Raw genomic sequence first — 14,263 nt, forward strand, 5'->3', positions numbered from 1 at the left:
GGCGCATCTTATTGCCACGCGTACAACGGATTGAGAGTGTCGTTTTTTTCTTATACACACTACCTTCCCATACACGAATAGAAGAAAACGCTTAAGGAATCATTTCCATTATTGCCAATTGTCTCGTCTGCTGACATTTTTCTTTGTTAAGCACCCGCTTCAAGGGTGCTGTGGTTTGATGGTGTTTGAGTGGCGTTTTTTTCTTTCTTTTGCTGATGCAGAAGATTGTGGGCGGCAAATGAGTGGCAGGAAATTGGGTTCCAAGGAAAAGAATACACACTTCATTACGGATTGTGAAGGTGTGTACCAACGGTGTTGTTCTTTACTGAACAAACTCATCAAGAAGAGCGTTAAATGAGAGGACATGATTGTGAGGAATCTTTTATCATTTTTTGTGGGTTTTTGTTTCAAATTTTACTAAAGTATTTTATTTTGTAATAGAAAATTTGTTCATTACATTTCGTCAAAATTTCTCATCATATTATTGCCACCTTTTGTAAATGCTTAAATGTTTGAGATAAAAATCAAATCATGCAAAGACGGCTTAACAAGTGATTACGATTTACCGGAACGCAAATAAAGCTTCCCATCGTTCCACAGGTGTATTAGCAAAAACTTCCCTAATGTGATGGTGCTCGTCTTAAGGCTTAGTTTCGACTTACACGTGAAACGCTTCGCACGTACGTACAGGGAAGGAAGCCGTATTAACAGTAAAACCGTTGGTGACATTAAGGAAACATAACAAACTAAATTAGCTCGTCAACGCTTCCAAACTTATTCACAAGCTTTGTTTTTTTTCCCGCTCTTTTTGGATCTTGTTTATCTTCGCCACGAATTTTAACATCCCCATAGTATGGCAAAAGTTTTTTGCATTTTTCCCTCACTCAATTGTCACGTGGCCCAAGCACCGATGGCGACTTTCATTTTACGTAATGCACTTTTCCTCATCAAGCACACGAGTTTCTTACTACGGAGAGGAGAAAAAAATAACAAAAAAGTTTAACTTTCTTCCCATCTTTCGTTACAGATTTGCTTTTGCTTCCTGCTCTCGCGACAACATTTTCCAGCGCAACCAGCAGCTGCGTGTTGGCGTGAGCAGTTTTCTCTCCAACGCGACAACTTGACGAAAAGGTAAGCAAGTGTCATACTTTTACTTTACCGCGATGTCCCGCGAGTTCACGCGCTTTCCCTTTTTTGTGGGATGAGTTTGTTTTTCGATGTGCTTATGCTAATAGGAGAAGCCGAAAAAAAAACACACACCCAAACGCTCCGGAAAATGGAACATAATTGCGGGAGGGGTGTGTTTATGATGCGAAAGGAACTTTTCGAGGGTCAATTATGCGGTTGTGAATGATTAAATTGTTTTCAGGAAAAGAAACAGAGAAAAATGAGGAACAGAGACAAAGAAAGAGACAGAGCTTTATTTTTAAGGATTGTAATTTTTTAAAGTATTTTCTTATGTTCCCATTTAATACGATCGTTCGGTATAATATTGCGTCAATTTCTTCTGCTTTTCCTAGTGCCACGCAATCGTTACCTTGGTGAGCTTTACGACTGAGCACACTCGTATGCGTAAACAACTAATGGCAAATGGAATATCATTAAATCGAATCGAAAGCGGTAAATAAAAGCGACCGTAGCATAATGTTGGCATGCGAACCGGCACCAAACCACTCATGTGAAACACAACCTAGCACGAGACAGAACGACCTCAAGCGGGAACGTGACATAAAACTCATCCCCCCGCCTTACCGCTTTTCCATCCCCTTACCAGACACTCGCCCAACCCCCATTAACACTGATCCGTGTTGAAGTGGTGCTAAAGCATACGACCGAAAAGGCTTCCGCTAGATGAATGATAGCTAAAATCGTACCAATGTTAGCGGTTCTTATAAAAAACACCCCACAAGCTCAACCATTTTTGTCTTTGCGGCCACGAGAACAAAAAAAAAAGTCAGACACTGACGAAATATGACAACCATCAACCATCTTTCACGGCACGAGGATGATGCCGGGAAAATAAGGACTTTCCTGCCAGATTTGGGAAGCATAAGCGAGTGACAGTTCCGTGAAGGTGTTGCCCATTTACCGTGACGCGTCGAAGCCGAACTGGAGGTTGATATTTTTACATCCGCACGCGACGATCCTTTTACGCGCGATGACAGCGAGATGTCAGGTAGAGTGAAGATTTTAGGGGGAAAATATCCTAAGAAGAATAGACAACGGTTTTTTGGGCAAGGAGTGTAGAAAAACAAAAACAGGAAAAATCGCACCAATTCCTAATGGGTGTGGAAAATTGTTCCTTTCTTCAAATCTTACCATCCAGCAAATGGTTGCAAAGGTGTGAAGTACTGTTGTAACGAACGTGTGGTTCAGTGAATCACTGCGTGACAATTAAGCTGCAAGATTATTGTGACATGGTAATGCACCTGTAAGAGTAATTTATTATGCGTTATGCGACCAACGGTATAGAGGAATGAAATTTGTGTAAAGTGCACAATTGCTACTAAAATAAGGATCCAGAGAGGTTAAGCACTTCTGCAAACACAATGTCAAAAAGGATTTTTATTTATTTCCTCTAAGCTAACATAACACACAATTTATTTGTTCTTTATTTTACTTAAACATATTCAACTTTTCCACTGCGATTTTGTTTAATTTTAAAAGTTAATTCTATTTTCAAAAACTTCCTAATTACTTGATAGTTATTGTTAGTTTTTATATTATTTATTTAATTTAACGAATGTTGTTATTTAAGACACATTTTTTGCGATCTTTATCATTCATTCCACAACGGATACTTAAATGTAAGTGATTTAGTTGACATTTTTGCTAAAGCTCCAATTCCAACCACAAACGACAGCAAACAGTGTCGGAAAGAGCATAAAGCAGAAGACATGCAAATAAAAATCAGCCGCACGATAAGCTCTCCAGGATTATCTTCCACCGGTCTAGAAATACCGCGCATACCAACAGACAAACTACACTTTTTGACAAAGCGGGAGTGTCGCTTTGCTATTATGATTAATTTTCTCATCCTCAAACCGTCAAACGCTGCGGCAATGTGTCACGCGCGTACCAAAGGAAAAAGCGTATCCCTGAACAGACGTAGTGCGCGAAACATTAAACCCTGTCAGAAAGCTGCAGCTCATGGCTACACCCCTACGGCCCTTGTCAGTACACTGATGGGGTTTTCCTGGGTGGGGGGGTGGTTTTGAATGCGACTTTCTGCGAGAACCAGTCTCATTTGACTGCTCTGACTTAGAGTAATGGTGGCTGACGGGCACGTCCTGGCCCAACACTTCCCAGTCCCAGTCCCATAATGAACATATCGCGGTCATTAATCTCGTGTTCTCGTGTTGCGCTTCTTCGAGTGGCGAACTGCCATACTTTTACGCTTTGGGTGAGTGAAATGCCTTCCTTTTTTCCCGGACCGGGAAATCTTGCCCCGTCCGGTCCATGAAAAGGTGTGTGTTTTGGTGCCCATTCCGTGTGTGATCGCGTGCGTAACACACAAAAGCAAGAAAAGCTTACATTTCTTTACAGGATAATGGGACAAGGAGGCCAGCAAAAATGACTCGTTTTCCTAGAAGCATTCATCAGCAAACCCCAAGCACTAGCCCATTTTAAGGTGTACCTGTAATGGTTCTACACCTTGGGGGAGAGTTTTTCTTTTCTTAAAGGCACACCTACGTCAGGCAGTTTATCTTTATCCCGGAGTGGTGAAAAAAAACACCCCAAAACACGACACAAGCATCAAGACGACCCCAAACGATCCGTGGTGAAATGTTTATTGTCGAGAGAGAGAGAGAGAGCCCACAAAACCCACAGTCCTTAAAATAAGACGACAGATCGATTAAGGAAATTATGTCCCGCGGTGCCTATTCACCTGTAGTTTTTTTTGTTGCTGTATGTTTTCCTTTTACGCTTTTCTTGCGGTGCACGAAAACTAATGTACCACATTCAACAGGATATTACACTCGCTCACGAACGATAAGATACCCCCCTGTGTGGGGTCTTTGGGTGCGTCATTATGCTCGTACCTCGTCTTGTGAGCTCATGGAAAGCGATCTTTCTTAAGGAATTTTCCATTTCCTCCCGCTCTAGGGTGGCCAACCTACCATTTCGGTGGGCCGGCACAAAATGATAGCCTTTTTCTCGGAAAAACTTCAATCAACATTAATTGAGTTTAGTTTCGGAGCAATGGTTTAGCGCCCTCTGGCGTACCGGACGAACCAAAACACACAAAACAGTCCAACCCCAACAAGGTGTGTGTGTTTTTTGCCTTACGAAAATTTGATCAAAATAACTCGATTTATACAGATAGAAAACCCGAGGTACGGGTGAGAGAATGAAGAAAATCTGATTGCAGATCAGTCGTCCGAGGGAAAGTCCGCTTGCAGAAATGGTGTCCACACCGGATTGCGACGATTTGTTTTACTCCTGTTGAATGTGTCCTTTGATATGTTTTGTTTTTGTTTTGCCTGTTGTAGTTTTATCGTATCAACTAGCACACTTCCGCTTAACAAATGGAGCAAAAGGTTCAATTAAGGCGATGAATCTATCCACCCCGATAGGAGCTACCCGCTTCGAGTAAGATGTGGAGGGAAAAAAACTGTAAGAGGAAAAAGGATAGTTTGCTATGTTTCTTTAACTTTACGAAACGATAGTGATCCTAATTCCGTTACTGTTCAACCCAAACCTCGAACCAAAAACAAAGGAAAAACAAAACCTATCTCACCATCGCCAGCACCGTACGAATGTTCCTTTGTAGTATGAAATACAACCGTTGGATTAGTTGCTATTTTCTTACACATGCTTTATCACACATAAGCAAACTCAATTTCCGGCCCTGAATCATGATTTCGAACCGGGGCATAGTAAAGGGCATTTGGGTTTATCTAGTTTTTTTGCTGTATTCAAACTACCATTAAAGGATGAGGATCCCACAGACTCTGTTGGATGGTTTAGTAATCTGTATCGTAAAGAAAAATACGATTAGCAGTTAGCTTTTCGGGAAAAGTTTCCCAAAAGCCAGACCCCTTTTTCTGGGATGGCCCGAAATAAATGTATCCTTTTGACACACTTTACCCTTTGTGCTAAAAATGTGTGCTACTCTTATAACGTACAGCCATACATCATAATGAACTGGTGAGCTAAAATTACACTATAAATGGAAAACAAAAAACGGTAACTAACTAGCTTCATGGTTTTTTTCCTTCTCTCTTCGAGATATTTACCATAGACCAAAACTACCTGAAGTTGTAGATTTTGGTGGTAACTTTGAAATGGATAAAGTTGGAGATTTAGTTACAGCTTTTTTTTCTGTTGGTTTTAAAATCCCTGCTTATGATTTACCAAACTTCAAAAGCACTAACAAAGCTCTTGCAAATAGGTCAGTTTTTTTTTTGTTCGTACTCGGCTACCCCCTAACCTGTTAAATGCTGATTTTTTGGAGACTTTTGTACGTGAAACGGGACACAATTGTAATGTAAATACGGTACGACGAAAAACCGACACACTCGAGCGGTTGGGCAGGATTTTGCACATCATCATCACCGTCATCATGGCTGGGAACAACATCATCATCATCGTCAAGGGGTTGTTTGAATGGTCGTGTAACCTTCCAACGCTTCTTTGAAGTACTGCATGCGCCGCACCGATACAGGGTCAGGTCGCACAGGTAAGGTTAACTCAGTGTCCGCATTACCAGGTTACCACATTAAGGATTTATGGGACCCCTTTTTTTTTGGTTAGCTCCAAGACTGTGTTTTCCTCGTTATTATTTTATTTCACATCTTTCAGTTTTTCCTCTTCTCCAAGTACCCCCTCCCTCAGTTCAACCTTTTCTTTCACTTGGCTATTTTCTATTTCCATCTTGGTGCGCGGAAAAACTGCGAAAAAGAGCAGGGAAAACAACTTTCTGCACAACTTCGTTCTCCGTCTTCTTTTTCCGGTACCGGGTGTCGACAGGAAGGCAGCAAAACGACAGCGGAAATCCTTTTGCTCCGCACATCCACTTAGTCCTGTGCAACCAACTGCGGGGAGGGTGGAACAGCGCGAGCGAGACACAAAACGCGTCAACATAAACTTACCGATCTTTTCTCCTTCTTGGGGCGCGTTCTATCTTACCGGCTCACACCGCAAAAGCTCACCTACCTTCGGTTCCGGGTTTTTGCAAGGAAATGGGAAAATGTTAACTTCAACGTCAGGGAAAATGGCCCCCGACCGGGAAGCGGGAAAGGGGCAGAACCGGTGGCAAAAAAGCTCACAGAAATCATGAAGCCACATCCGTTTTTTTTTCTTCTTTTGCTCTCGGTGGAAAATTGTTCGTACGCCAAACGAACAGGCTTTAGCTCACTTTCTTACAACACAAGGATATGTTTTATACGAAACGATGCCGCATTCAATTGCCACCAATCGGTACACCCCTTTTCCGCCGGAAACCGTACCGACAAAACCCGGGAAAGTGTAAAAGTGTCGTAAATTAAATTGAATAATCGGCAAAACCCGGGGAACAATTTCCATTTGCCTTTTGCCGAACCCGATGGATTATTGGTTTGCAAATGTCAACCTTGTACTTCCCCCCTCTCCTCCCCCACCCTCACTCCCTTATCGAGGGATAGGATATGAATGTATGTGTGTGTTTGTGTGAGTGAATGTGGAAAATTCGATTCCATGCTCCGGGGAGGTACTTTACGCTTTCTAACCTCAATTACGGCTAGCGTATCTCAACAAACGGGTAGGCCCTTACAGGATGTTTTGTAAGATCACAATCCCTACCCTTCCATACCATTTTTTTTACTCCTAAAGCACATTCGAAGTTATTCCAATTTAACTTTTTCTACCAATTTCGGATAACATGGTCCAGGCGCTTGGTTATGTGTCCCGCCATGGTCACCGGAAACCAATTCCGTCCTTCACGGTGACATCATAGCGAGTTGATGCAAAAGCAGGAATAATAAATTGAGACACATCCGGAACGGAACCCAACCTTGGGTCCAGGGACCCAGGCAAAAAGGGGTGAAAGATATTTCGCGTGTAGATTTGAAAAGTTTTTCCCATTTTCATGCACTTTTTTGTCGTTTTGTTTTGATGTGGTCTGCTGCAAAAAGCTTCATCACCATGTTGTGTATACTGCTTCGCCGAATAGTGGAATTGAGGGAAAAAAGGCTCACACTACCAACGACCACGGGGAGGTTTGGGTTTGCATGGTTTGTTATAATTAAAATTTTCCATCCAACGGACCATGGTTGCGTCAAACGTGCCTCATCCCCGGGATGTTATGGTGTGACTTTAATCGAACTGTCAAGCAACACATTCAAAAGGAATCCCAACGTACGGGAAAGCATGGCAGTAAACCTACACCGGTACAAAACAACCACTTACAAGCGTTTCCCGGGCTTCTCTGCTTGATCCTGGCAATCAAGATGCTTCCCCGAAAAACACTCTCGGCACTAATGCTTTCCGAGCCAGGACAAACTTTGCATACGACGTAGTAAAGACGGTGACTCATCAGTGTCGTACGATACATCCGAAGCAACATACATCCCCCAAAATGACTAACTAGCTGTCCTGGTCTTCACAAATGGGTGTAATAAAAAAAAAATCAAGGGCAATAAAACTGTTTCACCATCACTCCATTATGGGCCACGGAAACGTTCTACCGGCCGTTGTGGTTTTACCGCAGCGTGTCGAGCTCGTACAAGTCCTGCCGGTTTCCCTGCGCGATCCTCACAAGCACAAGCGAACACACCAAACGCGTCAGGTGAGATTTCATTACAATGTAAACGCAAATAAAACGGTTGTGCAGTTTTGTCCCGTAGGGATCAACGGCAGGACGTGGAGCACCCAGGGACGATGTGCGCTGATAATGCTGGCGCATTATCATTACCACAAACCACCAGAAGTAGCAGCGGCACAACGGTGCCAAAGCGAACCGTAGCGAGAGTTTTCATGCTGCAAGCCTTGGTTGTAGCGTGATGTTTATGCACTGGAGAGTTGGTTGCTAGCACGATGCTGGGCTATCTAATTAATTCATCTAGCGGGAAGGTGTGTGTGTGTGTGTTTTCCTTCTCGGTACTGGCACTGGGTCCTCCCGTAGACAGACGCTTCCAGGACGATTCGTCTGCTCTTGGGGGTAATATATGCTGCTTTAAAGCATACTTTTCTTCATAAATTTAATTTATTATTAAATTGGTTTGCGTATCACGCAGGATAGGGTAACGTTACACGGTTCGAGGAAGAAAGTTAACTAGAAAAGACTAGTAAAAAATAATATTCCTGTGCCATTTTTATAATTTGATAGTCTGTAAGCACTGTAGCATGCATAAAATGGAAGGCATCATAATTGATTTTTTTATTCATTAAAAAAATAGTAATGTCAAAGAGTATTTTAGTTGCAATTTAAAATATAGTACACTAAATTTTATTTAAAAAAAATAAAAACAGATTTCTGTTTCAGCTACAAAAATTGCTGTACTTATGTGGAAATGATAGTTTATTGCTTTCCTTTAAAAAAAAACTACAAATTTTCCATATTTGCATATCATGCGATCATAATTTCTATTCCATTCATTAGGGAAATAAACACCTTCCACAGTTCGTAGAACTTGTTCTATCGTCTAACCGTGTCAACGACCTCCCGACCACTCCAGACAGTAAGACGATACGATGATGATGATCGGCTGGACATGCCCTTTTCCTTCCCATAACCATCTGCATCAGTTACTGCAGGTGATCTTCAATCCGATCAGCCAAAGACTAATGACAGCAATCACTCATCGCCAACGAGCGAATGTCTGTGATTTGCATATTAAAGCACGCTTCTATGATGGCGAACGATCATCATTTACACGGTTCAGGTCCGCCCCAATGTACACTTGGGGCTTGATTACGGAACCAATGCACAAAGGCGTGCACAACCTGATCCGGGTATGGTCTGTGGCTCGAGTGTCTCCGCAGGTTTCCACCGACAGACGATCGATTCACAGCAAGTCCCGGACCCGGAGTCCAATGACCGTTTGCTGCAGACGTTATTCTATTTTTCAAAGCCCTGTCATTTTGCAAAAGCTTTATCATGGGCCAGATAATAGAGGATCACCGACGATCAGCCATAGTTTGTTTTCTTTTTTTCCTCCAGTTGCAGACGATGTGCTGTCTTCGGCCAAAGACTATTACCTCTAGTGAAACGATGCTTTGGGTTTCATTTTATTCTTTACGCCACAATGGCTTCTTAGAGTGCAACGTACCGCGGTGCATCCAAGCTGCACAATTAAGCCTCATGTAGGGATGGAGTGATATTAATATATTACAACAATCAACCTACACGCTGCTATGCACACAGAACCACAACGCTTGACCACAACACATCACATAAACGTTGGCGACCATTTGACGGTGGTCGTTAATTATGGATGCGATTACGTCACATTCCGTATGAAAAAGGTACAGATTATGCTATCGCACATACTACAAACTCGGTGCAAATTTATATTAACAACTTCCTAAAATTAGATCTCCCGATTGTCGGACAGGTAACTCCTCTTACCGATAGACACATTTGATATCGCATATTTCGGCGAAATGGTTGAACGAAAACCACACACCCTTTAGGATTGGCATTTTTTTGTCGAATTCAATAGCAATCGTATGAATTGAAGAAAGCCATTATCTTCCTGCCGAGCTCGTCAATGGCTTGCCGTGCACGGGAAGGGCATCACTTGACTTGAAGTGAAACGCCCCGTAACACCTAAGCACTTGAAGGCACAACACACACACTAAGCCCATTTTTGGGGTGGTTTTCCATTTCGGGCGATACTGTTATACCGACGCGCGTCAATAGCATTTGCATAACATTGGACGCCCTTCGACACCTTCAATTTACTTTGTGTTTTTTCGTCCCCTTTTCTTTGCCTTTTCTATGTGTTCCCAGCGTTACTGGATCATGGATCCCTGCATGTTCTATCGGACTTTTTAGGGGTGAAGTGACTTCGCCGCGTAAAAAGGTGTGAAGCCCAGCTTCGTCGTGGGAAGGAACAGAGGAAGAGATTTAAAAGAAAGAGCAAAATAAAAACAGAGCTCTATGCAAAGAGAACGACCCTCACTTTAGCACGACGACATTGCAGCCCTTATTTCTCTTCACCCGCGTGGGATAACCTTCAGGGCGGCCGGCGCTGCAAAACCCAAGCAAACGATCCATTCCGAAAGACATCGCGTTTACGCAAACGATCCAATTTTCCCATCGATCTGCATCGAAACGGATCGTGCCGTGTAGTGGCCAGGGGTTGGAAAGGGAGAAGAAGGGGTTAAATTTTCTAGCAAAAAGCATTACACCCCAAACGCAGGGCATCTGTGCCAACTGTGTGCCATCCCCGCGCATCGAAACTAGGTGCTCTATGCCTTTCAGCGTGCTGGAGTGTTGATTAGATTTTCCATTCCGGTCCAGTTTGCCGGCGGCACACTCACGGTCACACATCTTCCGATCACGATTTTGAACTGCCCGTTTATGGTGTGCAAAGAGTGAAACACGGCGCAAACCGGGCGGGCGTCATTTCCTGCGTTTTCGATCGGTCACGTTCTTCCGATCGCGATGGACCGCGATGGTGGCGCATTTCGTCTAGCGTGCGCTGATGGGCACTGGGGGGGATGGAATCCGAGGATGGCCGCCATGATGATGACGGTGTTTTGTGGATAGTTGTTAGATGTACGCTGCCCACCGAAAGAGGACTCTCCGTCACTAAACAGGGACGACCGAAGATGGTCACGGACCTTGTACTGATGGCGGAAACCTTGAACGAACGAACAGACGCGAAGATGCAGTGAATCATTTCCCACCATAATGTGGCAGTGGAAGAAGACCTTAGGAGGTAACACCACTCGTTCCTACCCAAAAGCCTATTCTAGCATTGGCTCCTAGTTTGAATAACTATAGGTGCGTCTGGTGCGGCTTTCAACGAGACGAACCCTTGGGGGCGTACCAAAACGTGCGATTCGCGTGCTACAGTTCAATTAAACAGCTCAAACCGGGTGCTTTGGTCCATCCGGTGCGATTCGATGTTCCAGGTGCGAAGAACTAGTGTTTGACCACTGCTACATCACCTAGCCAGGATTGATCCGCACGGGAAAATGGTGGAAAGTAGACGGAGCTTTAAGGAAAGGAAATGAAATGCTTGAAAAAAAGGGCAAACTGAAGTAAAGCGATTCCACAATACGTTCGTTTCTATCCTTCGAGCACTACGAACAGTGAAAGCGAGTTATGCCAAAGGGTGGGTTTTTTTTATTCAAATTATATTTTTAATATTCCTAACGCTCAAAAACGCTTCTTGAAAATTGCTGCTCCATAACTACCGGCTATAGAGATGCTCCTAATTTGATAGTTCTCGTTTGTAGAAAGGAGCATATACATGAACCATCGTGGAAAAAAAATAAAAAAGGAATAAATTGGCTTGTATTCATACCACACCAATCACGAGAAACGTTATTTAAATACTTTAGTTTGAAAAAATAATTTTTAGATTGTTTTAAAAATGTAATTTTATGACATTCTTTTTGAAATATTAATTTTTTCCCACGATCCTTTGGCAAATAAATTATTCAATGTAAACATGAAAATTCGACTAGCAAAAAAACATTCCATTTTGATTTGCCATAGCTAACAAAACCCTTCGCCGACTCTTTCATTCCAAAAACACCACTCAATAAACATCCAACATTTATTTATTTATGAAATCAAAACTTTACAGTGATTTATTTTTCACGAATTCAAAGCTAAGGATTTTTCCACCCTGGTTATTTAATGGTGTGATGTTCTACCACCGGTATATAACATTCCATCCGATTTCAACCCGACCGATACGAGCTGAGCTCATCAGCAACGGAATGCTAATCCCCGGTTCACATCCTGCCAACCAGAGCGGATGGACGGTACAAACAAAGTCCAGAAAGTGGTACAATTCTCGCGAGGATTTTTCTCATAACTGGTTGGCGTTGTTGTTTTTTTTTTTATTTCCTTTGTTCCCACTAACAGCTGGAAAGATCCTTCACCTGGGTGTGCTGTGTTACATCAAGGAGCATGGTACACATACACCGATTCTCGTTTCATTTTTGATGTGTGCTGCTCAGTTATACTCAGTCCTGTGCTTGCCGGCCTTGTTGTTTGTTGCAATTCCGGATGGAACTTTTTTCCGCGAAAAGTTTTTCCACATTTTCACATCATAACCAACTGACGAGGGGGGAAGCATTAGGGAAGGTCGACTACTGCTCGTAGCACGTGGTGAGTTTTAATCAATTTAAGTTGGCCTCCATCGCCAAACAAGGTGCAAGTGTCCGTGCAGTGGAGCAGCTGCCGTACAAACTCTGACCACAAGCGAAGAGCTACGATCATTCCGAACCAAACAAACAGACGGGTGGATTATGCGAAGGGAAAAATACAGCGAGAAAAGTTGTTGTTTTCGGTACTACGATTACTTTTTCTTCAGTGTTGAGGTTTTCATTTCTATTCGTAGCTTTAGGGAAAATGGAAAAAAACGAGCGGAAAACCCTTTCTCAGAACGTTTTAGCGAATCGGAATTCAAATGCATTTAGTTTATCCCGCGGAGTGTGTGTGTGTGTGTGGATTGATGGAAAACTGCAACCATACAGTCGAATCTGCCACAGGTGCCCCAAGCCGAGAACAAAACGGTGCAAAATAAAACATGCCAATGGGAAAACTTTACAAAATCATGGTACGGGAAATCGGAAAATGCTTCGCGAGGTGATCACAAGCTGCCCAAACTATTTCCAACCTTACAACGATCAGCGGGTACGGTGTATGAGAGCCAAAGCAAAAAAAAATCAAATCGTTTGGGTGAGAAAAAAAGGTTAATGGGAAAAGTTCTCGCGTGGAAATCTCGCGTGCAGCGTCTGCACCACGTTCAGTGTAGGCCTCGTATGAACGTTTTAAACCACAATTGACGCTACACTTGAATAAACAATTGATCACAAAGAGATAAAACGAAATGTATGTGCTTAACGTACGGGAAGCGATAAAACTTGGGGTTTTGTTTTGTTTAAAGGAATTGCAACCCTCCCTATCAATGACCTCATAAACACCGGCTTCCTACAAACCGCAAAGCCTTAACGTGTTAGATCAAAAAAGGATCAGAACAAATAAACACATTACCTGCTTCTGGAGGGAACCATAAGGATAAAAGCATGATGTAATCGTAGACGGGGAAAACTTTCGCACATTCGCGATTGTTACAGACAACGATTTTCCACTCCGAAAAAAAGGAGGATGAGTGAAGAAATCCGAGCACTTAAGAAATAACGCCATTAAATTAAATTGCTATTGCAATGATCGGTGGACCTGTTTTACGTTGCGGTACATTTTCCTGGATGATTGTAGTTCTTCAACGAGGACTTAAAATAAAGCTTCAAATTACTATTATGCTATCATGGACGATGTGTAAAAATTACAAATTTTAACGCGTAATTTTTTCTTTTTTGTATTTTATAGGTAAAAACAACTTCTAATCTGGAACTAGTGCGGAGCTAGAATAGCAAAAAGTGAGTTATTTAAATTTTACTTTAACTAAATTATTTGGTACGTACATGCTGTATTAAAGCTTTAATATAAATATGTTTTAGCTATATTTATAAATACTACATTTTTAATAACAAATACTATTTGTTTTATTTAAAGCAACAAAAAACAAATTTATTTTTGTATACGTTTAATCGTTTAAAGTACTTTTTGTTTCTCAAAGATTCATCGAAACCTTCATATCGGAACATCATATTTTTGCAATCTGCCTCAAAATTGAAATTAAAATTGACGAATTTCCAAAATCAATGTTTGGAGCAATACCCTAGTCTAAGGCTTTTCCTTTTATTCCTTCTTTTTTTTCAAATTAAGGATTTCGATTCCGTTCAACTCTACTAGTTGCTAAACTTAAAAGGCTAACGGGTTACCATTTCACAAAAGCGGTTCTATTTTACTATGCAAACGTTTTTTTTCTGTTGCATAACATTTTCCTTCTATTTGCCCTCAATGAAAATTTAGTGCTCCTTCCACAATGGTTTGGTTTTTCGAAGCACCCAAATGGAAAAAAAATCCAAATCATCCCCTTATCATTCGTGGCTGCACACATGGGAACAAGAGGAATAAAAAAAACAGCACATTGAAACAGTTCATTCTGTATGACGCGTTTTAAGGCGCAGCCCGAGAGTTTTAACGTAAAGGCAAAGCATTATACTGGAAAGCGGTAATCCTTTCCCTTCA

General features: G+C 42.1%; 1 protein-coding gene across 3 annotated transcripts in view; it reads left to right on the forward strand.

Annotated features, from left to right (window-relative positions):
• The window catches only part of LOC125768005 (serine/threonine-protein kinase phg2), a 134,543-nt gene that overhangs the window by 79,931 nt on the left and 40,349 nt on the right, over positions 1 to 14,263 (forward strand). For 2 of the 3 annotated variants that reach the window (XM_049435097.1, XM_049435095.1), the window contains exon 5: positions 1,028 to 1,131. The gene's annotated coding sequence lies outside the window, so the exon portion shown is untranslated. Of the gene's footprint in view, positions 1 to 1,027; positions 1,132 to 13,498; positions 13,549 to 14,263 lie in introns of all 3 variants that reach the window. The other variant, XM_049435096.1, reaches the window with a different exon arrangement.

This window comes from Anopheles funestus, chromosome 3RL, assembly GCF_943734845.2.
Source record: "Anopheles funestus chromosome 3RL, idAnoFuneDA-416_04, whole genome shotgun sequence".
Classification (NCBI taxonomy): Eukaryota; Metazoa; Arthropoda; class Insecta; order Diptera; family Culicidae; genus Anopheles; species Anopheles funestus.